Source organism: Natrix helvetica (assembly GCF_964273705.1).
Source record: "Natrix helvetica genome assembly, chromosome: 1".
Taxonomy (NCBI): Eukaryota; Metazoa; Chordata; class Lepidosauria; order Squamata; family Natricidae; genus Natrix; species Natrix helvetica.
Genome location: NC_138548.1, coordinates 123,206,713 through 123,228,234, shown reverse-complemented (window position 1 = coordinate 123,228,234; position 21,522 = coordinate 123,206,713). Strand labels below are relative to the sequence as shown.

General features: G+C 39.0%; 1 long non-coding RNA gene and 2 pseudogenes across 3 annotated transcripts in view; 1 reads left to right on the top strand and 2 right to left on the bottom strand.

Annotated features, from left to right (window-relative positions):
• The first annotated feature begins 3,467 nt into the window (after positions 1 to 3,467).
• LOC309384881 overlaps positions 3,468 to 21,522 on the top strand; it is a 435,034-nt gene continuing 416,979 nt past the window's right edge. The window contains exon 1 of the long non-coding RNA XR_014174125.1: positions 3,468 to 3,587. This is a non-coding gene — a long non-coding RNA (uncharacterized lncRNA). The remainder of the gene's footprint in view (positions 3,588 to 21,522) is intronic.
• Positions 4,415 to 5,376, bottom strand: LOC309384116 (olfactory receptor 5AR1-like; annotated as a pseudogene). Its single transcript has one exon. The product of its transcript is annotated as an olfactory receptor 5AR1-like (transcript).
• LOC309384115 (olfactory receptor 5AR1-like) lies at positions 14,956 to 15,932 on the bottom strand (annotated as a pseudogene). The gene has a single exon. The product of its transcript is annotated as an olfactory receptor 5AR1-like (transcript).

Genomic DNA, 21,522 nt, shown 5'->3' with positions numbered 1-21,522 from the left:
ACCCTAAGCCTCAGCCAATAGGGAGGCAGTATCTGCATACAAAATGTAAATAAAACCAATGGACACAGGGATGAGGTGACTGTCAAGAACCTCAAAGGGTCAAAATAGTTCCAGAATTCAAGGTAGGTCCAAAGAACAGCAAAGGCCAATGAGGGAGACAACCATCACCTCATTACATCATTTCCCAAAGCACAAACATTCTTACCCTGAAGCTCCCTATCAAATATATCAACGTGTCATAAAATGTCTGGTTTATATGCATATCCAAGCAGAGTTGTCTTTCCCCACAGTGCAAATCCCATCTTTCCAGGCTCTGGGTACTTGGAGACCATCTTTGCATCCTTCACAGTCTCTGGAGAGGCTGTGATACCCTTCAGTCTCCAATGGGTCTTAGACTACAGCTATTCCTGGTTTGGTTAAGTGATCAATTCCATATGAGGAAATAAAAAATAGAGAATATATACATACAGTCAGTGTGTGTGTGTAAAATAAATAACTAAAATAAATAAGATAGAGAACATATATAATAATCTTTCCTCCACTTATTTTCCCACAGGAACCTGTGTTATCTTTTAATGATTTATATTTTTTCTGATTTTTTCTTCTTCTATAACACCCAGAGTTAGTAGAATGAGCAGAGTGGCCTTATAAATTCTTGAAACAAAGAAAAATTTAAAATGAGGTTTGTTTGGTTTTACTTTTAACTGCTTCTTCTTGATGTCCATGCAGTTCAGACCTGATAAGGAGGTCAGGGTAGATGATTCTATCACAACTTATTCATCCTTCTGGGCCGATTGTGGTAAAATCTATGGAGAATTCTATATATATCTGGCAGAATGCCAAACAGACCATGGGAACATAGGGGAGACAGCAAGACAGTTAAGGGTGGAAACAGACAATGGAAAAAGAAAGAGAATAGAGCCGTGATAGTGAACCTATGGCATGCATGCCACAGGTTGCACACAGAGCCATATCTGCTGGCACTCAAGCCGTCAGCCCCAGCACGCATGTGTGTGCCAGCCAGCTAATTTTTGGCCTTCCAGAGAGCCGAAGGAGGCCCATTTTTGCCCTTCCCCCAGGCTTCAGGAAAGCCTTCAGAGCCTGGGGAGGGTGAAAAATGGGCCCAACGAATTCTTGATTACTGCAATGCTCTCTACATGGGGCTCCCCTTGAGATGCACCCGTAGGCTCCAGCTGGTTCAGAATGCAGCCGCGCGGGCAATTATGGGGAGTACTAGGTACTCCCATGTAACACCGTTCCTGCACGAGCTGCACTGGCTGCCTGTGGCTTTTCGGGTGCGTTTCAAGGTGTTGATTGTCATCTTTAAAGCGCTCCATGGCTCGGGACCTAGTTATCTGCGGGATCGCATCCTACCCCATACATCCCTGCGACCAATCCGCTCTCACAGAGAGGGACTCCTCCGGGTACCTTCCGCTAAGCAATGCAGGTGGGAGGTGCCCAGGAGTAGGGCCTTCTCTGTGATGGGCCCAACCCTCTGGAACGACCTCCGCCCCGATATTAGAACTACCGTTGATCTCCGCTCCTTCCGTAAGAAACTCAAGACCCACCTGTTCCGACTAGCCGGCCTGGCCCATTTGTAATCATAAGTAACATCTATTACTGACCTTCCTGGATGGCTTTTTAAATTTTAAATTGTGGGGTTTTAATTGGTTTTAGATTGTTTTAACTATTAATTAGTTTGGGCTAATATACAGACTGTATGTTTACGTTGTTTGTCTGGGTTTTCGTGTTGTGCTTTGTTGTTTTTATATATGCGATGTCTGTACACCGCCCCGAGTCCCTGCGGGGAGAGGGGGCGGTTTATAAATTTAATAAACTCAAACTCAAAACTACTGGAAGTTTAGAAACTATCCATTTCTGGGGTTCCAGAGGGCCTCTGGGGGACCGGGGGCGGCCGTTTTCACCCTCCCCAGGCTCCAGGAAAGCCTCTGGAACTCAGGATGGGCAAAAACGGCCTCCCCTGCTCCCCCCCCCGAGGAAATACCAGGCTCAGCTTGGAGGCGAGCAGTACGGCAGGTGCATGGGGAGGAGCTTGGGGAGGTGGGTTGTGTGCACTTTGCATTATGGGTGCTGGCACCCGTGTGTGCTATTGCACATGTGTGCTTGCATTTTTGGCACCCAACAACAAAAAGGTTAGCCAGCACTGGAATAGAGGGAATAAACTGGGAGAAAGGAGAAAAATAAATAAAAAGAAACAAAAAACATTTGCTTCTGGCTGTTATATTAAGAAAAAAGTTTAATAATATATATTATGTATACATACATACATACACATATATATTAAACATATGTGTGTGTGTTTCATACACACACACACACACACACACACAATACAGGTATTCCTCGACTTGCAACTGTTCATTATAGGTCATGACTTATGACCATTTTTCACACTTATAATCAGTGCAGCATCTCCATATTCACATGACCAAAATTCAGACCTTCACAATCGACTCACATTTATGATGGTTGCGGTGTACCAGGGTCATATAATAAGCTTTTATGGCCTTCTGACAAGCAAAGTCAATGAGGAAGCCAGATTCACTTACCAACTGTATTACTAACTTAACAACTGCAGTGAGTCACTTAACAACTGTGAGAAGGACAGTCTGGATTTTCAGTCTAACCTACCTTACAGAAAAGGATTGAGAAAAATACTTTCCTGACAGCAGGGAACTGCTTGAGTACACAGTTCTACTCTTCTAAGTCAGTGTTAGAGAGATTCTTCAACCAGCACCCAAGCAAGTAAATAGGGTTGTCCTATGAACAGCTGCTGGACAATAGCTAAGCTGGAAGGTCAGATCAATTCAATGGGTGTGTATTTCCATATCTTTTTTTTCATTTGATTCTGGATCCATGTGATAAGGAAAAGTGGGCTAGTTTGTGAAAGTTAACTCAGCAAGACTGCTTCGTGGACCTAGGAAAACGGTGGTTCCAGAGTGTAAGGAAGCAAGAAGAGGTTGTGTTCAGTTCCTCAAGTACGGAGGCTATATTGCAAATCCAACTCAGTAGAGGACATCCTGGCATATCTCTTCATTCAGAAATTTTGGCTTGATGACTGAACTTAGTATTACAGTTATGCAAACCCAAAGAGTTACAATTTGGGCAGTAAGGAGAAGGTAATGAGGAAACTAGATCAGATTTTCTGCTTATTCATTGGATGGTAAATGAGAAACAAGCCCTCATTTCTCTTCCATTTGCATGCTTCATAGTTTATCCAGCCCCATCCTGACAAAACAACCAAGTTCTGACACCACAGAACACCAACAAGGATATCTCTATCACCCCATTTGGAATTAGGTGGATTTAAACCCCAGGAAGGAAATATATTTTGATTTCCCCCTTTCTAAAATTTATTCATAAGAAATCTACAAGTAGCACACACATCACGTTGGAATGGAAATGCATGGAGAATGTTAGAGGATCCACCAACTGATCCACCAACACTGGAAGTCTTTAAGAAGATGTTGGATAGCTATTTGTCTGAAACGGTATAGGGTTTCCTTCCTGGGCAGGGGGTTGGACTAGAAGACCTCCAAGGTCCCTTCCAACTCTACTATTGTATTGTATTTCAAAGCTCAAGATGAAGATGTGCATAGACTAATTTATTCATTTGATTTTTTTAAGGCTTCCTCCTCATCAAATGACTTACTTGGACAACTTATATAGGACTAAAAATATCAAAACAACAAATCCATAAAAATCATTTTTATTTTGTATTATCAATCAGACAATTAACTTTAAAACACTTGCACAGCGATTAGAATGCAATATTGCAGGTTGACTTTGCCCACAGCCAACAGTTTGATCCTGACTGACTGGCTCAAGATTGACTCAGCCTTCTATCCTTCTAAGGTTGGTAAAAGGAGGACCCAAATTATTGGGGGCAATATACTGACATTTGTAAACCCTTCAGAGAGTGCTGTAAAGCACTATGTAGTGGTATATAAGTCTAAGGGGTGTTGCTATTGCTAAACATGATCCCATGCAGGGTGGTATTCAGCCAGTTCTCTCTGGTTCAGGCAAACCAGTAGTGGCAGCGGCTGGAGGCTCCGCCCACCCACCCTGATGTAATGTGCAAGCACTACGCATGCACAGACAGGTGTGTGCGCTCAAATTTGTGGATCGGTATGGAAGGTAAGTGAATCCCACCGCTGATCCCATGGTTTCTTGGCCTTGTGCCTAGACAGAAAAGAAATCTTCATGGAAGACCCTAACTCTTTGTCATCAAGTACATGAAAAGAAGAATAGTTGAGAATGCAGTGAAGCATATTAAATCATTTATAACAAAGAACATTCCACTTTATATTTCAGAAAAAATATTTACAAATTAATTACAATACCATGGCCCTCTAAATTAGGAAAATTCTTGCTTTTTTAAAACAAAACAGATTTAATTATTTTGACCCAGGCTCTTCTCCAAGAAATTCTTAAGGCATCCTTAACCTCTCTGTTTCTCAGGCTATAAATCAAGGGGTTCAGTAAGGGGATAACAATTGTGTAGAAAACAGCAAGAATTTTGTCACTCATATCTTGATAGGATGATCTGTTGCTAGATTTTGGTTGGAAGTGTAAAATAAGGATTGCCCCGTGGAAGATGGTGACCACAGTGAGGTGTGAAGTGCAGGTGGAGAAAGCTTTCAACCTGCCTGCGGCAGAGTGAATTCCTCTTACAATGTTGGTGAGAATGTATATATAAGAAATTGCTACACTCAGAATGGTGATCATTTCCACAAGCCCAGCCACATAAAAAATCAGAAGTTCATTGATGTAAGTATCAGAACAGGAAAGTGATAAAAGCGCAGTGATGTCACAGAAAAAATGATTGATAACTGAACCACAAAATGAGAGTTGGAAAGTAAAAATAGTATGTATTAGAGAATGTAAAAGACCAAGAACATAGGAACCTGCCACCAGAATAATACAGGCCTTGGGAGACATGAGGACAGGATACAACAAGGGTTTGCAGATAGCTACATAACGGTCATAAGCCATTGCAGCAAGGAGAAAGCACTCTGCACTTCCTAAACCTATAAAAAAGTACATCTGTATTGCGCACCCAGTATAGGAAATTGAGTTTTTATCTGCCAAAAAGTTTGCTAACATCTTTGGAGCAAACACAGAAGAGAAGCATGCATCCAGAATGGATAAGCTGCTGAGAAAGAAATACATAGGGGTATGGAGACAGGCACTGGTCCCTATTAAAGCAACCATTCCTACATTTTCAATCAAAGTGATTACATAAATGAGAAAGAATATTAAAAAGAGGATGATCTGCATTTTAGGACTGCTTGTTAATCCTACAAATATGAAGTCCTTGACAGCTGTGGTAGTGTTTTCTTCCAACATCATGTCCAGATTTTTTCCCCCATAGCTGCAAAAAAAAGTATACATAAGGAAAAAAATTTTTTTTTGTTTTTGTACAATACAAAATGAATGTACAGAGTTTATTGCCATCAGTGAGTAAAGATAATTAAATAAGGTGGTAGAAATCTTTCGGCAATAAATCTGGGTTCCAAATAAATAATTATGTAAGTTTATTGACTGCAGGCAGCAAAACTAATAAATAACTTTGAAATAACTGGTTTAAGAATTTAACAGTTGTATTTAATCTACACCCTGATGTACCTCAGAATTGAATGCTACTGAAGCAAATTTATATTATATGATTGAATAAATATACATGATAATTGGTTAACACTTAAAAAGTATCCTGGACTTGGCATGATGCTATCCCTTAAGTGTATGATGCTGTATTCATCCTGAAATTTAATACAAAACCAACCCTAACATAACACTAACACTAACACTAACACTAACACAACACTATCTATTATTCTGGAAAGAGAAATAAAATGAAGACAATTTTAGTTTAACTCATGGTCATCAAATTAACAGAATTACAAACACACACACACACACACACACACACACACACACTGTTTTCAATTTACTAGAATTTCTTTAAATTTCTAAAATGTAAGCAAAAATCACCATTAAATAAAAACATCCAGGTAGATACGATCTTCTCTCATGGAACAATTACAATTTTCTCAGTTTAAAATAATGGCAGATTTTGCACAAAATAAAATCTGTTGCAGGTAAACTGCAATCAGATCACACCTTTTGTTTGCCTAATGCACATTTTCTGGGACCAGAAATCCAGCTACATGCAATACCTATGTTAGGTTTCTGCATTTCCCCCTTTACCATTTTCAAATACCTTTCGCTTTTTTGTTTTAAATTAGTTGCACTATTGCACTGCAGGTGACCTGGTCCAGCTTTTGTTTTTAGAACTGAATAAGAAGAAAAAGAAAAACAAGACTTTGTATAAAATTCAGAACTTTTCTTGTTCCATCTGCATGCTTGACAGCTACTCAAACATATGTTGGATTGAAAACGGAATTAAAAACAAGGGCAAAATGGAAGAACAACTGTCTGGAAATTGGAATGGGGAGAAAATGGATATCTTAAACCAGGTAGTTTTGGGAAAAATCAATGTAGATAGTCTAACTAACCCATAGTCATCTTAAGCCCTGATATCATATGCTGGTAAAACAGGTTGCCGTTTTTAGACTCTCTGTATAATAGTTATTTAAAGTTGTTTTATCCCTTTAAGTTCCAAAGGTGCTTTTTCAAGAGGCAACTGGACTTTCTTGTTTTTCAAAACAAGACAACTATGGGACAGCTATGACCTGGATGACTGAGAATCTCCATATAGATATCCCTTTAAGTCATTTCTTTCAGCTAAAAACTAAAATGACTAAAACTAACATAGTATAAAGCAAATACTGCATTTACTTACCTTGGAAACAGTCTTTGCAGAAATTTAATATAATTCACAGTTGGAGTAAGAAGGAAGAGACACTCAATTCTCTTATGCTTTAAAAACTAAATTGTATTCATGGTTTTCTAGGCAGCAGCCTTTTTTCCAGCTGTATAATGGTTTGTTGATTAAGTAGTAAAATCATAAGTTTGTCTATTTTATTTGCAGAATCTAATGCAAACAATACATGCATTTTTAATCATCAATCCCATGATTAATTATATTGGACTGCTTTATTTTCTTCATTAACCTGCCTGACCACATGTGGTCTCTAACACTTCTGTCCAACTATTCTAACTTCACAGCTGGTTTCTAATTTTCAATCCCTGCTTTTTTGCAGTACTTAGCATAAATAGAAAATGCCTGCTGATCTGAATTTGTAGGATATGTCCTTGCGTAAGTCTCTGAAGAAACTTAGCTTGGCTGTTCTTGGAGAAGTTAAAAGGAACTTAATTTATTCCCTACTGAATATTTAAACCATTCTGAGGTCCCCTACAAAGTTTGTATCTCAGCAGAATGAAAATGGGACACTAATTTATTTACATGATTTCTTTCTTACCTTAGCTCCAAGAGGCAGCATAGTTTTCATAAAGTCATAAATTTTGGACTACTGGGATTTATGTACCTCCTAAATCAGAGGTGCATGGTCTGCTTGCTTCATAAATGTATGTCAAAACGCACCTGTGTTATCTTTTGTTTATCTGTTTCCTTTTAATTTCGTTTTAGAAAATAGTTTTTCTTTTTTATTTGACTTCCCTGCATAATTGGATATTTTGGAATAATAATTATAACAGGGCCCCAAACATAAGGCTTGTATATATTAATGATATTGGTTTACACATATATGAGAAATCCCTCTTACTAATCTTATTTCAATATAATAATAATAATAATAATAATAATAATAATAATAATAATAATAATAATAATAATAATAATAATAATAATAAATTTTATTTGTTAGCCGCACCCTCTCCAGAAGGACTCGGGGCGGCGTACAATAAAAACACATAAAATATACAAATATAAACAGTACATATACATATACATATGCATGGAGGAGGTAAACAGATGAATAAAATAGAATTAAAATTTCAATTTAAAATCCCCTCAATTAAAATACAAAATACACAATTAAAAAACCTGTCAGGAGCGATATGGTAAAACTATGGTTGAGCCAGGCCAGCTACTTGGAAGAGGTGGGTCTTGAGCTTTGCGCGGAAGGAGCGGAGGTCAGAGGTAGTCCTGATATCAGGGGGGAGGTCATTCCACAGGGCTGGGCCCGTCACAGAGAAGGCTCTGCTCCTAGGCGTCGCCCCCCAACACTGTCTGGTAGACGGCACCTGGAGAAGTCCCTCTCTGTGCGAGCGAATTGGTCGCAGGGATGTATGGGGCAGGATACGATCCCGCAAGTAATTAGGTCCTGAGCCATGGAGCGCTTTGAAGATCGTTATCAGAACCTTGAAATGCACCCGATAGACCACAGGAAGCCAGTGCAGCTCGCGCAGGAGAGGTGTCACATGGGAGTACCTCGTACTCCCCATAATCACCCGCGCGGCCGCATTCTGGACCAACTGAAGTCTCCGAGTGCATTTCAAGGGAAGCCCCATGTAGAGAGCATTGCAGTAGTCGAGGCGAGACGTCACCAGCGCATGAGTGACTGTGCGTAAGGCATCCCGGTCCAATAGGAGGCGCAATTGGCGCACCAGGCGAATCTGGTGGAACGCCCCCCTTGCCACGGCTGTCACATGGTCATCCATGGACAGCCGGGTATCCAGGAGGACGCCCAAATTGCGCGCCCGCTCCACGGGGGCCAGTTGTACGCCCCCAATGGCCAGAGATGGAAGTAACTGGTTGAACCGGGGGCCGGAACCCACAGCCACTCCGTCTTGGAGGGGTTGAGCTTGAGTCGGTTGTCATCCATCCAGACCCGTACGGCTTCCAAGCACCGGGACATCACTTCGACGGCCTCGTTGGGGTGGTTCGGGGTGGAAATGTACAGCTGAGTATCATCAGCGTACAGATGATATCCCACCCCAAAACCACGAATGATCTCACCCAACGGCTTCATATATGTGTTGAACAGGAGCGGCGAGAGGACAGACCCCTGTGGCACCCCACAAGTGAGGGGGCTTAGGGTCGACCTCTGCTCCCCTGCCAACACACGTTGCATCCGGCCGGAAAGGTAGGAGCCGAACCACCGCAAAACGGTGCCCCGAACCCCCAACCCCTCCAGTCGGTGCAACAGGATACCATGGTCGATGGTATCAAAAGCCGCCGAGAGGTCTAATAGGACCAGGATAGAGGAACAACCCCTATCTCTGGCCCTCCAGAGATCATCCACCAACGCGACCAAGGCCGTCTCCGTGCTGTGACCGGGGCGGAAGCCGGACTGGCGTGGGTCTAGATAATCATTTTCCTCCAGATGTCGTGGAAACTGATAAGCTACCACACTCTCTACAACCTTCACCAAAAAGGGAAGGTTGGAGACAGGACGATAATTGGCCAGCTCCGTAGGGTCCAGGGAAGGCTTCTTGAGTAAGGGTCTCACCACCGCCTCTTTCAAGGCGGCCGGGAGAGACCCCCGTACCCAACGAAGCATTCACTAAGTCCAGGAGCCAGTCATGTGTAACCTCCCAGGATGCCAGTACAAGCCAGGAGGGGCACGGGTCCAGTAAACATGTCGTAGGTCGCAGCCGTCCACGCATTCTGTCCAAATCCTCGATGTCAACCAAGTCAAACTCCTCCCAGACTGGTCTCTCAAGACTCGCAGTGGACGTCTCCACTAGACCACTGAAAGGGACCCAATCCTGCCGGATTTGAGCGATTTTATCCTGCAGATATTTCCCAAATTCCTCTGCTCTACCCTGTAAAGGGGCCTCCCGCGGCCTCTGGAACAGGAGGGAGCGGGACACCCGAAACAGGGCGGCAGGGCGGTTCTCTGCAGATGCAATGAGAGCGGCACAATATTGACGTTTGGCCGCTCTCAATGCCACAAGGTACATCCTTAAGTGGGTTCGTACCTGTGTTCGGTCAAATTCGGAACGAGAGGATCTCCAACGACTCTCTAGGCGTCTCTTGCGGCACTTCATCACCCTTAGCTCCTCGGTGAACCAAGGGGCCAGGGTGGATCATTGCCGCCGGAGAGGCCGCAAAGGCGCCACCCGGTTTAAGGCCCCGGTAGTCGCATTATTCCACGCGACCACCAGGTCCTCTACCCGGGGGCGGGTCAGGGCTACAGGAGGTGGCCCAAGCTCCATCTGGAACCTATCTGGTTCCATCAGGCGCCTGGGGCGGAACCATCTGGTGTTTTCCGGTTCCGCCTCCCCGCAGCGGGGGGTAGCACCAGGGAAGTCAAGTCGGAGGAGTGAGTGATCTGACCATGACAGGGGAGTGATGGGATCCCAACTGCTTTCTGGAAACATTGAAGTAAATTAGATGTTATGATGGAAAAAGTCTAGAAAGGTATAAGGACATTTACCCTCTTTGGAGGAATATTAAACAGGACTTACAAAGATGGGACAAATTGCACCTATCACTATTAGGTAGAATTTCTGTAATTAATATGAACATTTTATCAAATATGCTTTTTTTATTCCAGACATTACCAATACTCGCAACCGATAATCCATTTAAACAATGGCAGAAGGATATTTCCAAGTTTATATGGCAAGAGAAAAAAAAAACCAAGAATTAGATACAAGATATTGCAAGGTGCTAAGGAAAGAGTTTACCGGACTTGAAATCGTATTTTGATGCATTCTGTCTGGCCTGGTTAAAAGAGTGGTTGAACCTCCAGAACAAGAGGTTACTTGAATTAGCGGGCCATGAATTAAGGTTTGAATGGTACGTATATCTATGGTATGATAAAACTAAAGTTAATGTTGATTTTAATAATCATTTTGCTAGACGTACCATACTAAGAGTTTGGAATAAATATGAAAGAAGATTCTTTATGAAGTTCCCTGTTTGGGAGGAAGCTTTTTTTTTTTTTTTTTTTAGAAAAGAAATGGTGGTGAAGCCAGACTGGTGGACATATGTAAAATATTATCTTTCAACATTGGTGACTCTACACTAAAATCAAGGGAAGAACTTGAATCAGAAGGTTATGTTTGCTATTGGTTTACATATCAACAACTGAAAAAAATATTCAAATTAGATTAAAAAAGAGTTATGGGTTTGATTTTGTTCAAAATTAATTGGAAATCATACTACGTAGTAGTGCTAAATATATTATTGCTACAACTTATAAAATGTTATTGAAAATTAATTTGGAAAGTGAACATGTAAAACATTGTATGATTCAGTGGGCAAGGAATTTTGAACATAATGTGATGCTTGTATAATGGGAAAATATGTGGGCGGGGAGATTAAAATTTACAGTAAACTATAAATTAAAAAGATGGAGTCACTGAAGCAGTCGGTGTGAGCTTAAATGGACTCTGGGAGATGGTAGAGGACAGGACGGTCTGGAGGAATGTTGGGGGTCGCAATGGGTCAGACACGATTTCTCAACTAACAATAACAACATAAATTAAAAGAAACATTTTATAAGATGATGTATCGCTGGTGTTTAACACTGAATAGGTTTCCTGATACAGTGAAAAGCACACACTTAGTCCCAAGAGGCCTCTTTTTATTTCAAAGGCTGTGAATTATGTTCATTCACAGCCTGTAATGAATCCCAAATAGTTGTAAAGAGTCCTGCAGTAGGCTGCCAAAGTCTTTCGGGATAAGGCTCATAAGTACCCACCTTTATCTTCCTTGAAATGCTGCCAAAGACTTAATGGGCAATTAGCTTGGCAAAGCCACATGGAGCAAATGGAGCTTCAGAAGGTAAACTGACCACCATGAACCAAGTTGTTTCCTGCAAAGGCTCACGTGCCTTTGCTCCTCCTTTATGTCTTATGGGAGGGGCCAATCACCTCCAAGTCTTACTCCCAAGTCGTACTTTCTGTCTTAACTGTTCTTTCCTTCTGGCAGCTTTGCGCATGCACACACTGGGAACAGGGGGAGCCTGTTCTTCTGCCTTGCTGATGTCCAATTCTGAAAGCTCTGGAGGCAGCACATAACTCCCAGATGGCCCTGGCCCCCTCTCTGCCTCTGATGCAGAGCCCTTATCCAAGCCTTCCCCAGACTCCAGGATTGGCCCATGTTCCTCCCCAACCTCCTGGCTGTCTGACTCTGCTGCCAGCTCTGCAGGCTGCTGGCGGACCACAACAATAAGTTATCTAAAATGTATAAAGGTATTTCAAATGAATGTTGGAAATGTAAAAGTAAAGAAGGGATTTTTTTATCATTTATGGTGGACATGTTATAAAGCAAAGAAATTATAGTAAGATTCATATTTTAATACAGAAAACTTTTAAAACAAAAATAAAGATGAAACAAGAAACTTTTCTTTTGGGTTTAATAAAAACTTCTTACTTACCTTTGTATTTTGTATCTTATAACCTAATAAAGTGTTTAAAAAGAAAAAAAAGAAATGTATAAGGACCTTTAGATTATGTTCTGACTCCTTTTTTTTTGAAATCTGGCATAAGGATTTTTCAAGAACTTTCTCAATTAGTAAATTTGAGCTTGCAGAAAAAATGGGGTATATATGCTCCTTTTGCATTGTTCCTGGTAACTCTACTGAAGTGCTCAATGCTAAGAGGTCTTGTAGAACCTATTCAAGTCAATTTTGAAGTAGTGTTGATTTTTCAGTGCCTCATGCATGCTTGTCCTTTTGCTGATTATTTTAATATACAAAAGCAACATTTTGAAAGGGGTGAACATCAAATGTGGTGGCAGGCCCTCTAGTCACACTGGTTGTCTACTTGAGCAACAATAACTTGACCTAATGCCAAATCCCAAACATCAGTTGGACCTGCAGTAGCTGTGAAAGAGTCTATATATTATATAGATTGATTTTCTTAATTGCAGGACTTAGAATGGCACCATACACCTGAGAACGGTTGAAGATACCATTAAAAAAAATCAATATGGCCATAGTCTGACATGGATGTGATTGTTTTCCCTAATTTTTCATTGATTAATGTTTGCCGAAAGGGCCTGGTTCTCCTTTTCTTAGCTGACAAATTTCAACCCAGTTGGAAGAAGACCATGGGTGAAAGACAAAGTCCATACGGAATTTCTACTGCAGCATCATTTCTTCCGAATATAAATGGGCAAACTTAGTTCTCAAGCAAATTGTTTTGGGAGTGACTTTCCATTCAGTACAATAATTGGAAATAAGTTCAAAATGTTTTATATTTCCAAGACTGCTCAGTTTGTTCTCTGTTCCTAACACCATAGCAGATTCATGATAGTGTATTTAAGATTACCCTTTATGTAGTTTTGGAGGGCAGATTTAATAAAATCCCTGGACATAAATGTGTCGATATGAGAGTTCATTGGTTTTGATCCTTCTCTAGATATATAGGGAACTCTATTATTAACTCTGCTTATTGTGTGTTTCCTAGACTCTCCTGTGACCTTAGGTAAGCTACTTTCTTGCAGGCCAAGATTTCAAACATTTAATGAAGTAACTAAAAAGTGCTTGATTATTGTCAAAATATAAAAACAATTATTGCCTTAGATATATAGAAGCATCAACTTTAGGAACTTGGTTTTGTTTAGATAGTACTATTTTAAATCATTTATTTTAAAATTGCTAGTAATTGATCTGTATTTCAGCAGATACAGAATGCTATTGTGAAACACCAGGACTTCAGATGCAGTATTGACCACAAGTTTGATTCCAGATACAATTCAGGGTGCTAGTAATAAACGTATAAAGAACTACATCATTGGAGCTTGAATATCTGCTGGACTGTGTTTACTAGATAGTATCTGCAAATCTATTGGGTGCCAATGCAAAGAAACTGTGTTACCTGTCACCACTCCTTATGATGTGCCTTGGGAAGGGACTTGTAACTAGCATTCTCTGCTGGAGCTCTTCTCTTGAGGAATCAGTTCCCTGCTGAACTAAGGTTAACAATCTTGTTAAGATTAGCAAGATTAATGAAAACTTGATGACTTAAGCAGACATTTGGAGATCGGTGACATGAAGGATAAAAAAACCTAATGCAGAGATTGGTGCTGCTAATTATGATATTGTGATCGTGCTTTAATTAAGAGTTTGTTTATGTGTTGTATAATTTTATTGTATATGTTTTGTAAACCATTTACAATCATTTCACTGAACTGGTACAAAAGCATTTAAGTGAGTAAAACAAAGAAACAAACAAATAAAGACATGTTTTATTGACCTATCATAGAAGTACCAATTTTTTTTATTTCAAACAAATCCTTATCCTGACATGCAAATTATCAGCACTGCATTATCTCTTTTAATCTTTTAATATTATCATTCTCTCTCCCTCCCTCCCTCCCTCCCTCCCTCCCTCTCTCTCTCTTTCTCTCTCTCTCTCTCTCTCTCCAATGTACTTATAACATTGTTATTATATAGAAAAAAATGGAAGGGGATATGCTGTGTACGCTACTTGAGCCATGGAGGAAAGGCAGCATATAAATTTAGGACAGAGTTCGGGGTAAACATATACCATCTTCTCTGGTAATGTTAAACTATGAAAACCTGAAGACAAAGGAATATCAGCGGCATGCTAGAATCTGCATTTCATAACCATCTATAGTTGTTTCTCTATCAATGATATAGAAGAGGTGTTCTATAAAATGCTATTCTGGCATGATGTAAATCTTTTTTTTTTAAATGCATCAGACTTTGTGATTGTCCTTTATATACACAAAAAGAGATTGCTACAAACATTAACTGTTGTTGCTGTACTTAAAAATACTTTTGAGAAGGACTAGAGAGACTAGTTCTACTTTCCCAAATGTCACTAATATGAACTTTACATGCTCTGGAGACCACAGCTTCCTCCTCTGTGGAAACAGAACCCTAATATTCTACCAGGGACTGATCCTATTCGAGATTGTAGAATATTAATTAGGTTATCCGACATGACTTGCACATCAATGTGAGTATTTTCAATAACATCTCAAGATCAATAGCTGGTCAAAAATTTCACACCAAGAATCACAATCTGAAATATTGATCAATTGCAAATAGCTCTAATATGATTGTAATCCAGGAGAGGGCAGAGTTAAAGTGTCTCTATTGTTCTTCTCTTCCATTTTTCAAAAACAGACTTCCTCATCATTCTCAGAAGGGCATATTTCACCTCTTGATTCCTCAAGGCATAGATCATGGGATTCAGCATAGGGATCATCACTGTGTAGAACAAAGAGGCCACCTTGTCTTGATCCAGAGTGTAAATAGAGGTTGGTCATAGATACAAGAAGAAAATTGTCCCATAGAAGATGGCCACCACAGTCATGTGGGAACTACAAGTGGAAAAAAGCTTTACGTCTACTCTCTGTGGAGCTTATCGTTAAGACAGCAATCAGGATGCAGGAGTAAGAGATGAAAATGGTCATTGTGGTGGTTACACAGTTGATACTAACCAGAGCAAATATAACCATCTCATAAAAATGGGTGTCCGAACAAGAAAGCTTAAGCAGTGGAGGAATATCAGAGAAATAATTGTTGACTTTATTTGAGCTACAAAAAGATAAAGTAAATGTGAATATGGTGTGTGTAAATGAATGAAATAAGCCAATTGCATAAGAACCAGCTACAAGCCAAGCACACATTTTCCTGGACATAATGAGTGGGTAATGAAAAGGTTTACAAATAGCCATTACAGCCAGCAGAAGGGTCATAGGCCATTACAGCCAGCAGAAGGCATTCTGTAATTCCAAAGATAACAAATAAAAACATCTGAGCTGTACAGGCTGAAAATTTAATGGTTTTTCTGTCTGCTAAAAGATCCACCGACATTTTGAGAGTGATGGTTGAAGAATAACAGATATCCACGAAAACTAAATGACTAAGAAAAAAGTACACGGGGATTTGAAGCTGGGCATCAGATCTGATTAGTAAAATCATTCCCAGATTCTCCAATAAGGTGACAGCGTACACATTTAGGAAGAGAACAAAGAGAGGCAATTGTAGCTCTGTTTGGTTTGTCAATCCAAGAAAAATAAATTATTTTATGCTAGTAAGATTCTGCCAGGACATTTCCCCAGCAAGAGTTCCTATTTGAAATATGAAACAATATAGTGAAATGAAATGTTTACCTCCTAGACCAGACAAGATCGTATCACCATCCCATTTTTCTCAGTTAAAACAAGGTTTTGTTACTTTTTAGTTTTTAAAAATAAAATCTTATAATTATATGCAAAAGACAAAAATGAAACAAAATCTGATAAGTAAAAACCCCTAACGGTTCTAACTTACCCTACAACTTTGCTGGCAGCAATTCTCCTGATGGTTTTTCTTTTTAGTTGAGCCCTTTGTAAAATAAATAAATAAATAAATAAATAAATAAATAAATAAATAAATAAATAAATAAATAAATAAATAAATAAATAAATAAATAAATAAATAAATAAATAAATAAATAAATAAATAAATAAATAAATAAATAAATAAATAAATAAATAAATAACAATGAATGAATGAATGAATGAATGAATGAATGAATGAATGAATGAATAAATAAATAAATAATCATGCAAGCAATATTCTCTTCTCTCTCTTCCTAGGTATTTTTTTTTACTCATATATTACTAGATTCCATATTTTTCTACCCACCCACATTTGATTAACCTTGCAGTACTGTGACCCTTTTCTCCCCAGCCAAAAAATCATTTTGCCCCCTTTAAATAGCTTTCTACACTCTCTTCTTCCCAGAACCATTTTTGGTATCAGTTCCACCATCACTTAATATTTTAACTTTCATTCCTGCTCCGTGTTCTCAGTTATGGCCATTGCTCAGCATTCCTATCTTATTTATAACATGGAAAACCATTTTCCCACCACCTCAACACTCCTTCCATAAAGCAGGCACATGGCTGGTCTTAAGGCAAACATGTTTATTATCATGTTTGTCTTCCTGAGCCTAGCCTTGGAAATGCCAGACCTTGAATTCATTACTAACTTACTTACTTGTAACATGAAGCATTGTGTCTCTGTGATTATCTGAGGAGATACCCACAGAGTATTTATTCATGTTCTGGGGCCTCTGGGACTTCCTTTTTAACAACCATATAGCATTTCTTCTGTGTCAGTCAGACGCTCAGGATCTATTGCCTTGCTACCTTCCAAAGCCCTCCTTTGTTTGCTTAAACAATCCAAATTGCAAAGCTTTGATGACTTCTTATATAATGCATTAAGGGTATATTTATCAACTGTATTAAGAAGCTCTGCTTTAAATATACAGTAGCTGCTTTAAACTAGAAAAGATGATTTCCCCCCCACATATCCACTGAGTTCCACGAATAAAGCTGACTATCATTATAGCTTTATAAATATTCTATTTATATTAATAAGTGGAGATATTTTTGGTACACAGTGTTGTTATTGGATTTACTACATTAAAATGTGTTAAGCTTTGACTAATGTCTAAGGCTAGCTGCAGATGACCAAAGACATGATGTGAAGTCAATCAATATCTATGGGCCCACCTGGTGACACAGGAAATTAGAGTGAATTAAAATATTGGTAGGGAGAAGGAGCACAGGTCCTGAATGAAAAAATATTCCCAGGTAGATAATTTTTTCTAATAAAATGGAAAACAAAGCTAAGAGAAGAGAGTGTAAGGAAGCTGTTTGAAACAATGAGTAAAACAATGAATAAAACAAAGAGATATCAGTGACAGATCAGCTGCTGTAACAGGGTAACAAAATAAAAAAAGTTGAGAATATATTATATTAAGGAAAAAGACAGAACTTGAAAGACTTCTACAAAACTAACCATCTTTTAGGGTGGGTGTATCTTTTTATTACTTATGATACAGAATGCATAAATAAACTTCAAAATTTTGTGGACATGTGAATGGAAATGACATTTTATCATGTCCGATATTCCTTTACACTGATTCAGAGGATTTTAAAGATTTATGTACAACTAAGGCCAGAAGTTTTTCTTTTTGGGAATGATGGATATACAGTTGGAAGAAAAGTAATGGAACATTGTTTTTATATGTGATAACTGCAGTGAGATTATTGGATGCACAACGATGGAAAGATTTATCAATATCCACAATGGAGGAATGGTTGGTGAAGATGATGGAACTTGCTGAGATGGCTAAATTGATTTCTTTGATCAAAGAAAGGCAATATGTTTATTGATGATTAGAAACTTAAGGATTTTTAGCATAAAAGAGAAAAATGATTTATGGCTTTAATGATTAAAGGATAGATTATAGAAAGAAGAGAATTAAGTTGTAACCATAGAATAAGGTAAATTTATATATGTATTTATAGCTATTGTAAAGAAAATTGTAAGCCCTTTTTGGTTTTATTCTATTTTTCTATTTCTTTTTTCCTTGCACTTTTACCTTGCTCTTTGATTTCTTCTTTTTCTTTTTGCTAACTTTTATTAGTTTGCATAATTTTTTAACTTTCTTTTTCAACTCTTCAATAAAAATAATAGAAAAAAGATATGATACAGAGACAGAACACATTAAAAACTATGATAAAATGAATTCAGAATTTTAAAGAATCAGTTTCAATGTTACATTGGAAAGAATTATGGACTAAATCTTTTTTTTATTGTGCAAATTTTATTGATTTTAAAAGTTTTACAGGGAAAAGGGATTATAGGGTTATGGAACATTTTGACAGCTACATCATGCGGGGGGAGAAGCCCCGCCCCAGGTCTCACAACTTTTACAAAAAAAATAGAAAATTATCAACATTTACATAGGTATTAGCAGTTTTGAGTTTAACACAAAATCATCAGTATGTTTCAATCATTTTGTTTTGTATCACTTCCATAAAGGTACATTGTAACAACATTTGCAATAATGTTTCAAATCACTTTTGTGATTTGAGTCTTCTAGTTGTCGCATCCTCCCCCCCGTCCACTGGCAGAGCCTCAGCCCCTCCCTCCTTTGTTTCTTGTGTAACATCCCCCATGTCACCTAAGAGAGCACTGTGTTTTGTAGTGAAAGCCTCTGCTTCCACAACTGTGTTGATTCTAATTCTACTGCCCTCCCAGAAAATCAACATGCCTTCTGGTAACAGCCACCTAAACCAGACCCCATTATTCTATATATTTTTTGCTAAGAAGGAATATTTCCTTCTCTTATCTCTTACTTTCTTTGGGATCTGTTTAAGAATGGTTATTTCTTTATCCTTATATTTTAATGATCCGCCCCTTTGAGCTCGTAGAACCTCATCTCTTGTGGTTTTTCTAAGAAATTTAACATGAACTTCCCTTGGAACATTGTGTGTTCTTTCATAGGCTGAATTAATCCTATAAATCAGGTCAATATCCCATCAAAGCTGTTGTTTGTCTCTATTAATATATTCTGCTAATATTGTGGTCATAATCTCCTTAAGATCTTCATTCTCAACTTCTGGCAAGTTTTGGAACCTAAGGAAAAAAGACATCCTTTCAAATTCCATTTTTATCACATGTTTCTCAAATTCTACATTCCCCCTTTGGATTGTCTTCAACTCATCTCTCATCCCAACCGCACTCTCCTCCAGTACACCTATCCTCTGTTCATTCCGTATGGTTTGTTGTTTCGTGTCTCTGAGCTGTTCATTTAAGTCCTGCAGTTGTTTTTTCATTTCGTCCTGTCCCTTTAAGATGGATTGAAGCATCTGATGAATGGACAAATCCTTTGCACTCTCTTCAGGGCCTTTAGGTTGTAAAAAAGATCCCAGTTGTGACTGGTGAGCAATAGGGCTGGACGTAGAAGATGTCGGGGCCGATGAAGCCTTTCCAGGCGGTAACTTCTTTGGACCCATCATGAAGCTCAGAGATATTATTGTTATTGTTCTGTACAAAGAAATGATGTCTGTGAGAAAGCACAGCCGGTAGGGATCACCAGGCAAGCAAGTCCAAAGGAGAATAAATCATCTAGTACAAAACTAGAACAGATAGGTGGATCAAAATATTCCAAATCCAGGGAAAAAACTTATTTGAAGAGGCTCCTGGAGGTCTCTGGGGTGGAAATTAGTTCAAAGCCATAAAGCTTTCCAAGGAAGGAGTCTCATTCATAAAGACAAGGAAGAAGGAGGAAGTTGGCAATATTGGCTCAGCCAGTACAGGTGGTCAAGAAACAACAAAATCATAGTTCCCATGCATAGTTTAGAGAAGAATCAGCTCAACCATCCTTTCTCTCGCAGTTGTGGTCAAAAGAGAAAAAAAAATTCCCCATTATTTAAAGGAAGTGAAAGTAGATTTTAAACTTTCTCTCTCTCCCATACAATGGAGAGATTTTCCAAGTGCCGCTTTTCCAAGGGAGGTGGAAATTTCCCCCCCTCCAATCTTAACTCCTCCAAAGGTTGAAACAAAGTCCCCCCCCAAAAAAACTGCAGAACAGTCACTAGAGTAAAGACAGTAAAAGACCTGGGGAGACACCCCCCCCTCACCGCACTTCAGCTGTTTCATTCAGATTGATCATTTCCTTCCAGGCTGCATTCGGCGAAGCGTGCGGTGGCATTCCGCGCGCTCCCTACGCTTTCCGGCTCCTGGGGCAAAGCTGGAGACACCCCACTCCAGGGGGTCCCAGCAAGCCGTCCCTGCGGCAGGGCGCCCCTCCAAGGCACCCTGTGCTCCCCCTAGGATTCGGGGGAGCCCACCGAAACAGCAAGAAGGCAGACCACGCGACCGTCGCCTTCGGCTGCCGGAAGTTGTCCCATAAAAAGATTTATGGACTAAATCTTTAAAGTTTACACCAAGTTATAACTTGCTACAAAATGTTCTATAAATGGTATACAACTCCACCCATGATATCTAAGATAAGCAAATCAATAAATGTTGGAAATGCTATGGCACAGACAGTGGACATGTTTAAAAAAAAATCCCCACCCCAAAGCAGTGCAAAGATATGCAGAAAACTTTGGAATTTAAATTTAGGGGCAGTCTATTCAAAAAATTATGGATGTTCAGAAATTTATATTAAGATTGAATATGGTTAGGTCACATTAAGTATGGTTTTTATTAACAACCCCCCCAAAAAAAGGATCAGGTAATATAAAAGTGGTATTTTGGATTTCCACTCTTACTCCCTATTACTGAGGAAGGCAAAATGCGAATTAGAGAACATTAAATGCTTAAAGAGAATTCTAAATTTTAACAGGCAGGAGATGGTAGCAGTATTGAGTTAAAAATGATGACTTAATTTTTTTAAGAATGTTGCAGAACCCACTGATAAGAAATCCATTTATGACTCCTAGTTCATTCAATTGCCATGGTCTATATATTCATTTTAAGTGTATGATGGATAATGGGAACACTGAGTATGCATACCAGACCTTAGTAACAATTCCCATGACTACACAATGTAAAGGAAACTATGGGCAAGCTGGCTTGCACCTATTCCTTGGGGATTCAAGCCTGCATCCACCAGAAAGCAAATTGATATTTTGCTTCAACAAATTAAACAAATTTGTTTACTTGCATAATATTTGTACAGAATAAAAAATAGTTTCTTCCCTAATGTTATATCCTGAAATTATATTAGTCAAAAATGTATGCATAAGACTTTGAAGGCAATAAAAGATGTTATTCTCCAATTGCTCGCTCAGATACTTAAATAAATATTTAGAGAAGAAAACCTAAATAGCCATTTAAACATTTAGCTTTGATA